A 7223-nucleotide genomic window follows, 5' to 3' on the forward strand; every position below is an offset into this window, starting at 1 on the left:
TTTTTCATATTGAGACCAAAAAAGGAAATTGAAGGACAAATTTGCCTCTCAGTAATGATTTAATCCCAGTGAGATCACTGGGTTTGCATGTGCATATCCAAGAAAGGATCTATAACTTTGAGTTTTAGATCACGGGGGACAGTGGTGGCCTTCCTCTACCTCCTTGCTTGAAGGACAGTATACACAGAAACATTCCTGGCAAAACCTCTTCTGTTGTATCAGGTTCATTGGAAGCAGCTTCAATATTTCATTTTTGAAAAATTGACACAACTGTGTACTGACCCTATACAGCAACTTTCATCTGAGGCTCTCACATAATTTTACAAATATTTATTAATTCAGCCCCACAGCACCCATTCAAGTATAATAATAAGGAACATTTTACGGATGAGTTAAATGGAGACGCAGCGGGTGAAATTCTAGCCCAATTAAAATCAATGGGAGTTTTGCCATTGACTTCAATAACGCCAGAATTTCACCAAGAGAACTTAGTGATCTTGGCTTAGTCAGGAGTAGAGCCATACATAATTTTCTTACTGTAGTTGCTGCTAATTCTGTGTCAAAGCTGCTAATCCCTGGCTCTCCTGAGTCAGCATCACTGGACACAGGACTTCCTCTCACTAATTAAACAGACCAACTGCTTGGTCTAAGGCTGATTTGGCAGATTGGGAGCTTAATCTTCAGTGGTAAATACATATGTAAATGTAAAACCTGGCGGATGGGGAACAGAGGATATGAGGAAAAGAATCAGAACTGCAGAAGTAAGACTTGGGTAAAGTAAATGAAACTGGGTATGGGCAGAAAGAAGAGAGGGAAGAGACGAAAAAGAGAATGAATGCTCCTATGTGGGTAATGGGGACAGGGGAGAGCAGAGAAAAATAGGGTTGGTCAGTCTATAAGAGAAAAGGATAAAAGAGGAGTGAGTGCAACAAAGATAAGGACTGTGGTGGAAAAACTAAGGATGTGATAGAATAGAAGAGAAAATAAGAGGTGAGGTCATCAGCTGCACAAACCATTTTAAGAATATTTTCCAAGCCAGTCATTACCACAGTTATGTTGAGGTCAGTTATTTTTATCTGTTTTAATATTTTTTTCTATGGATTCCTTGACTGATGATTAGTAGAAAACTAAGGACACTGGATAACAAACAAAGTAATAAAACAAAATCATATCACTCTGCTATTGAAATGGGGTAAAGTAGTAACTCCAGCTTTGGATTTTAAAAGCGCTAATGAACTCAAAAACAGAAGACTATTGACGTGTTTGCTATTCAGGGACAGCTGTAGAAGCAAAGGATTTGGTCGTACTTCTTTGATGTCAATGGAAAAGCTATCATTGATTTCATTGGAAGTGGGATCAAGCCATAAGAGAAGAAAACAAGAGTGCTGAAGAGATGTGTGTAAAATTTTTATATAGTGGACATAAACAAACATGGCTACAGGTAAATTAATGAATTAATTTTAGGTCCGATTTTTAAAGGGGCATCAACCTGCCCTCTGGTGTTTTCTGTGAAATTTTGTAGACACAGCTAATTGCATGTCCACTTGATATCTACAAATCAGGTAGTTAGATGTCGTAAGTAGGGCCCTACCAAATTCACAGCCATGAAAAATGCATCATAAACCATGAAATCTGGTCTCCCCTGGGGAATCTGGTCTTTTGTGTGCTTTTACTCTATACTATACAGATTTCACAGGGGAGATCAGATTTTCTCAAATTGGGGGTCCTGACCCACAAGGGAGTTGCAAGGTCACAAGATTATTTTAGGGGGGGTCGCAGTATTGCCGCCCTTACTTCTGAGCTGCCTTCAAATCTGGGAGGATGGAGAGCAGTGTCTGTTAGCCAGGCACCCAGCTCTGAAGGCAGCACCGCTGCCAGCAGCAGTGCAGAAGTAAGGATTGCAGTACTGCAGCCCTCCCGCAATAACCATGCAACCCCCTCACAACTCCTTTATAGGTCAGGACCCGTAAAATGACAACACTGTGAAATTACAGATTTAAATAGCTGAAATAATGAAATTTACAATTTTAAAAATTCATGAAATTGACCAAAATGGACCATGAATTTGTTAGGGCCCTAGTCATAAGGATATAAACTGAATGAAATACATGCAAGGGAGCCTAAGTGGCATTCAGATTTTAGTTATAATTGCATGGATTGAATTATATATAGTACTAACAGAAGAAAAAACACACATGTGAGTGAATCAGATACTGTATTGTTTTCAGCTATGTCTATCCAAGGTATTCATATGACTCTCATCACTGTTGCAAGCACCTCTCAATCTCTAATGGATTTAGCCTCATTACACTGCTGTGAGGTAGGGCAGTGCTATTAGTCTCTGGATCTTGCACAAAAAACAATAACCAGAAAATAATCTGTTTATAATTTTTTTTTAATTTGTTGCTCATTAATGTAAGGGTTGCAACTGACCATAGCTACGAACGGCTTTCCTAGGTGCTATGCAAACTTCAGCTACCAGTGTACATTTCTGCTATTACCTTTGGCCAGTCAGAGAGAGGAAACTCTCAGATGTGCTCAAATGTCCCAGTATATGTGGTGGGGATGTGAGGAGGATTTACAATCTGCCTTTACAATAGGCTGAGACCATCATACTGATTTATACTTGTAACCTAAGCTAGGATTTCAACCAATTTCAGACATTAAAGTCAGAGGAGCTATTCTGATTTGTAACAGCTGAGAATCTTGCTCTAAATGATTTTCAAATGCACCTTGTGATAATATATTACAGACACAAACTGTCACTACAACTTCATTTTCTTCACGTACTTCAGGTGGGTCTTAATTGCAGCTTACTGACAATGCAGCTGGATACATGCTGGAAAAATCAGATTCAGAGCTCTTGTAATCATTTTTATATTCTGTCTCACCCTCTACAAAGCTACAACCTGTAAATAGATTTAAAATAGGAGATACCAATTGTAGTTTTATGTAAGAGAATTCCCCCACTATTTTAAAAAAGATGAATATAAGCTCGGAAGTGCTGTACAAATTACAGCTAGATAATTAAAAATGCACATGTGCAAGGATTTGCTGCAACACTTTCTGAAGTGACGGTAGTGCTTGTGATATGTCCTGGTCTGATGTCCTGCAGACCAAGTCCTCCTTTAGCCTGTTTATCTGCAGGTATAGTATGGGCAGCATTAATTGCATTGCTCAACTAATATGCATTACACCTGAAATGGGGGGATCACTCTTGATGGCATGGAGACTATGGGTATAGTAGTTTAATTTTCAGGCCCATTCAGTCCTTGGCTTCTCTACTAACAGTGGTCCCCATTGTTTTGGTGCTCTTTGTAATGTGGACCTGTGCATCAGAAATTGCACTAAGATAATTTCCTATGGATCACCAAAGACCCTTCAGGAATGACTTTTAGGAGTTGGAAAAAATTTCAAAAGCACCTAAAATGACTTACAAGCATAGGTTCCATTTTCTAAAATGGCTTAGACACTTGGGGCCAGATTTGAATGGTATTTAGGCATCTAACAAGCATATAGGTGTCTAATGGGATTTTCCAAAGGACTTAAGCATCTAATTCCCATTGAAATCAAGTTTGAAGGGTCTGCATTGTTCCAATACTAGGATCATTGCAGATACAAAAATGGTGTGACACAGGGTGCTAAATTTCTTGAGACTCATTTTAAAATTAATTTTAACTGAAACAAATTAATGCATTTACTTGTAAAGACTCAGAAGATTCATCGTGTGCCTTAAGTGTTGTAATTTTGGGGAGGATACGCTGTATTCTTCATGCATAATGAAGAAATAAATAGGAGTTAGGTGTCTAGGCACTTTGGAAAATACCATTAGGTATCTATCTGCATTTTTAGGCACCAAAATATCTTTAAATATCTGGCCCTTAAGAACCTAGCTTTCGTTGAAAGTCAATGGGATTAGGCCCCTATGGGCTAGATTCACAGAGGGAGTTAGGCATCTAATTGCCATTTTAGGCACCTAAATCCCAGAGTAAGGCACCACTGGTATTCACAAAACTGGGCTCAGCTTCCACCGTTCCCTGTAGGGGTCTAAACTTACTCAGCAGTAAATGTCCTTACATGCTTATGTGTCTGCCTCTGAGCATGTGCACTGCAGCCTCACTCTAGGCTTCAGGATGCCAAAGCCCCAGTGCAATTCACAAACCAGAGGAAGATAGGTGTTCCTCCATCTAACCTGCCTGCAGGGCCCGATTTTGTAGGTGAGCTCAGAGTATGCCTAATTCCACACAAAATAGCTGGGTGGGGAGGACCTCCCTCATATCTTTTGGCCCAGAGGTTAGAGTCCTCACTTGGGCAGTGGGAGATCCCCCACCCCCACCTCAAGACCACCCTTGCCTAAGAGAGAGAAGGGATTGGAACAGAGATCTGTTACCTCTCTGGTGAGTGCTTTAACCACTGGGCTGTGGGATATTGTGTGTGTGTGTGGGGGGGCTTCCTCAATTTCTCCTGTTGAAGCTGTTCCACTGTGGCTAAATAAAGAGTCATTGGGCCAAAGAGAGTTAGAGCGCAAACCTGCACAAGAATGACTTTGTAGTCCTGCTGGTTACAGCACTCACCTGGGATATGGAAGAACCAGGATCCAGTTCCCCTGTGCCAATGACTCTTTAATTAGTTTTCCACAGTGGAACTGCTTCTACAGGAGAGACTGAGGTAGTTCTACCTCAGAATATCCCACAACTCAGTGAGTAGGGCACTTATTGGAGAGGTAGCAGATCTCCATTCAAATCCTCTCTCTCCCTCAGACAACGGGAGGACTACAGGCTCTCCCACATCTCAGATGGGTACCCTCACCACTGGACTAAAAAGGGGGGAGCTGCTGCTTGCCAGAAATACCGTAGGTGCTTCTCTCCAGAAGTGGGTTCATAGCTAAGAAGGCCATGCAGAGATAGACACTGAACTTCTGGAGAAGGGTGGGGCTTACGGCGCATCCCTCCCATTGGCTAGTGTAGGCAGGGAGACACCTAGCATACGGCTTTTGTGAATCACGTTCTTAGGCACCTATCTTCCTCCATTCATTGCCTAGAAAGGCTGAGCACTCAACTTAGGCTTTGTGAATCCCAATGATTTTCTATGTACCTAAAAGTTAAGTGTGGCAACGCTGAGTGTCGCAACACCTAGATTCCAGTGTGCATCTAGCCCTAAGTCACTTTTGAAAAATGGGAGTTAGGCTCCTCAGTCACATAGGCACTTTTGAAAATGCAATCCTTTGCCTATATTGATAATTCACTTTGTAGTCAGCCACTAATGTTCAAGCCCCAAGTGTGGACAAGAAAAACCCCAATTTGCACTGATAGAGCTTACCATTACCAGTTTAAGTCTGGTTAAGGTAACACAAGTAAAAAGCTTCCAAGTCCATTACTAATCCCCTGAGCAATTCTGTTTACTATATGTGTACAAATGTATTATTAGATTGCTCTTCATTTTTACAGGCAACACTGGTTGCTTTAAAAGACTTTTTTAAAGCATGTGTTGAATCCATCTCCTCTCTGTAGCTTCCAACAATCAAGGGTCAGGTTCTGCTTAGAGCTGTGTGTCGCAATGCCTGGTTACCTTCAGAGCTGTTTATTTCAACTCTGTGTCAAAGGTTTTGATTCCACTGTCAGCTGTAAAACAATTAATCCAGAATGCAACACAAATGGAAAGTGCTCCAAACCAAAATCTTTTTAAATAAGATGCAAACTAGGGCTGCTCCTGCAAAGAGCACAAGATGTTTAATACATAATCATTAAAGATCAAACGCTACCTTCTGTTACATGGTGCACTGGGGGGCTTGCACTGTTTCACTAAGTCTATGACTACACTTACCCCAGGCACTACAGGTGTAGCTATACAGCACAGTGAAAGGCTCCGGTAACGCCCTTTCCCTGCCGCCTCAGTCTTTCACTGCAGTGGGGAAAGTCTCTGCCAGCAGGGAGGGAGTAGGACACTACCCTCCTACAAATAGCATGTGGCCATGAGAGGCACTGTTTGGGTGAGTAGAGAGCTGTGTAGGGTATATAGCCTGGGGGTCAGGCATACAGAGCACCCTACTTACCTAAGCTGTGTCTCACTGTCTACACTGCTATTTGTACCCATGCTATGACTGAACTTGGCCCTAGGCATTCAGTTTGGTCAGGTTTTATGGTTACAGCTTGAACAATATATAAACACAATTAGATTCCATGCACCCCCCATCACCACAATGGGAGAGGAAACTAGCAGCCAGTACATTTTTTTTTATTAAAAATACTAGTTGGTTTGTTGGATAAAGGAAGGAGGTGAACTCTTAAAGTACTCTACCACCTAATCTGGTAAACTGGTTTGTGTAGTTCTGTAGCATTGTTAGTAAACTATTTTATAGTACCTTACTATGGAGTGCAGATAATGCTCTGATTAAATGAATACCAGGAGCCTTTGGTTGCTCCTAGTCTGTGTCCATGATAACATCCTCTCATTCATTTTATTTGTTTTAGTGATGACACTCCAAATGTACTGATAATTGCATGAGCCCTGTTCCTAGAGTAAATAAGTCTGAAATGTTCTTGGACTCATATTGTGCACTAACTTCCTTTGTTTAAATTCCTTAGACAACGTCCATCACTGTCTGGCACTATTGACTTTTATACACAATGACAGCTTGGCAGTGTGATTCTAAGAGGCTAGTGGGTTTAAAAACACTGAACATATTAAAATATATTTGTGTTTTAGACACTACAAGTACAGACCAGTCATGGTTACTAACAGTGTTATCCACTTTCTCTTTAGTCAATGAAGTATAGAGGTAACCACTCCCCTATGTCTTGTACTAAAGCAACGTATTAATATACTTAATGAAAGATTAAAGACAGGAAATGTAAAATATACTGTCCCTACACCAATGTTATCTGATCCATTAGTTTTGCTATGTATGCTAGATCCATTAATGTATAGTAGACGAATTAGTTTTAAGGTATACTGGATCCATGTATAGTGTACACTAGGTCCTTTCCTTTTTACCAGTCATCAATTTTCTCCTGTTTTTGATTTTGAGAGAGTTTTTTGGAATCATTTTGCCATGTGTATGCTGTGAGTCTGTTGTGTGTGGTCCAGTGAAGCAATTACAATTCTCATTTCACTGGTCCCAACAGCAGCCTGGCATCATCAGCACCTATTCTGGGCTCCCTAGTCAGCCTGAACAGAAGAGTGGCAGTGATGGAGCTAACGCTGGGTGAATAATGAAAAAAGAG

Source organism: Lepidochelys kempii, chromosome 2 (genome assembly GCF_965140265.1).
Source record: "Lepidochelys kempii isolate rLepKem1 chromosome 2, rLepKem1.hap2, whole genome shotgun sequence".
NCBI lineage: Eukaryota > Metazoa > Chordata > Testudines > Cheloniidae > Lepidochelys > Lepidochelys kempii.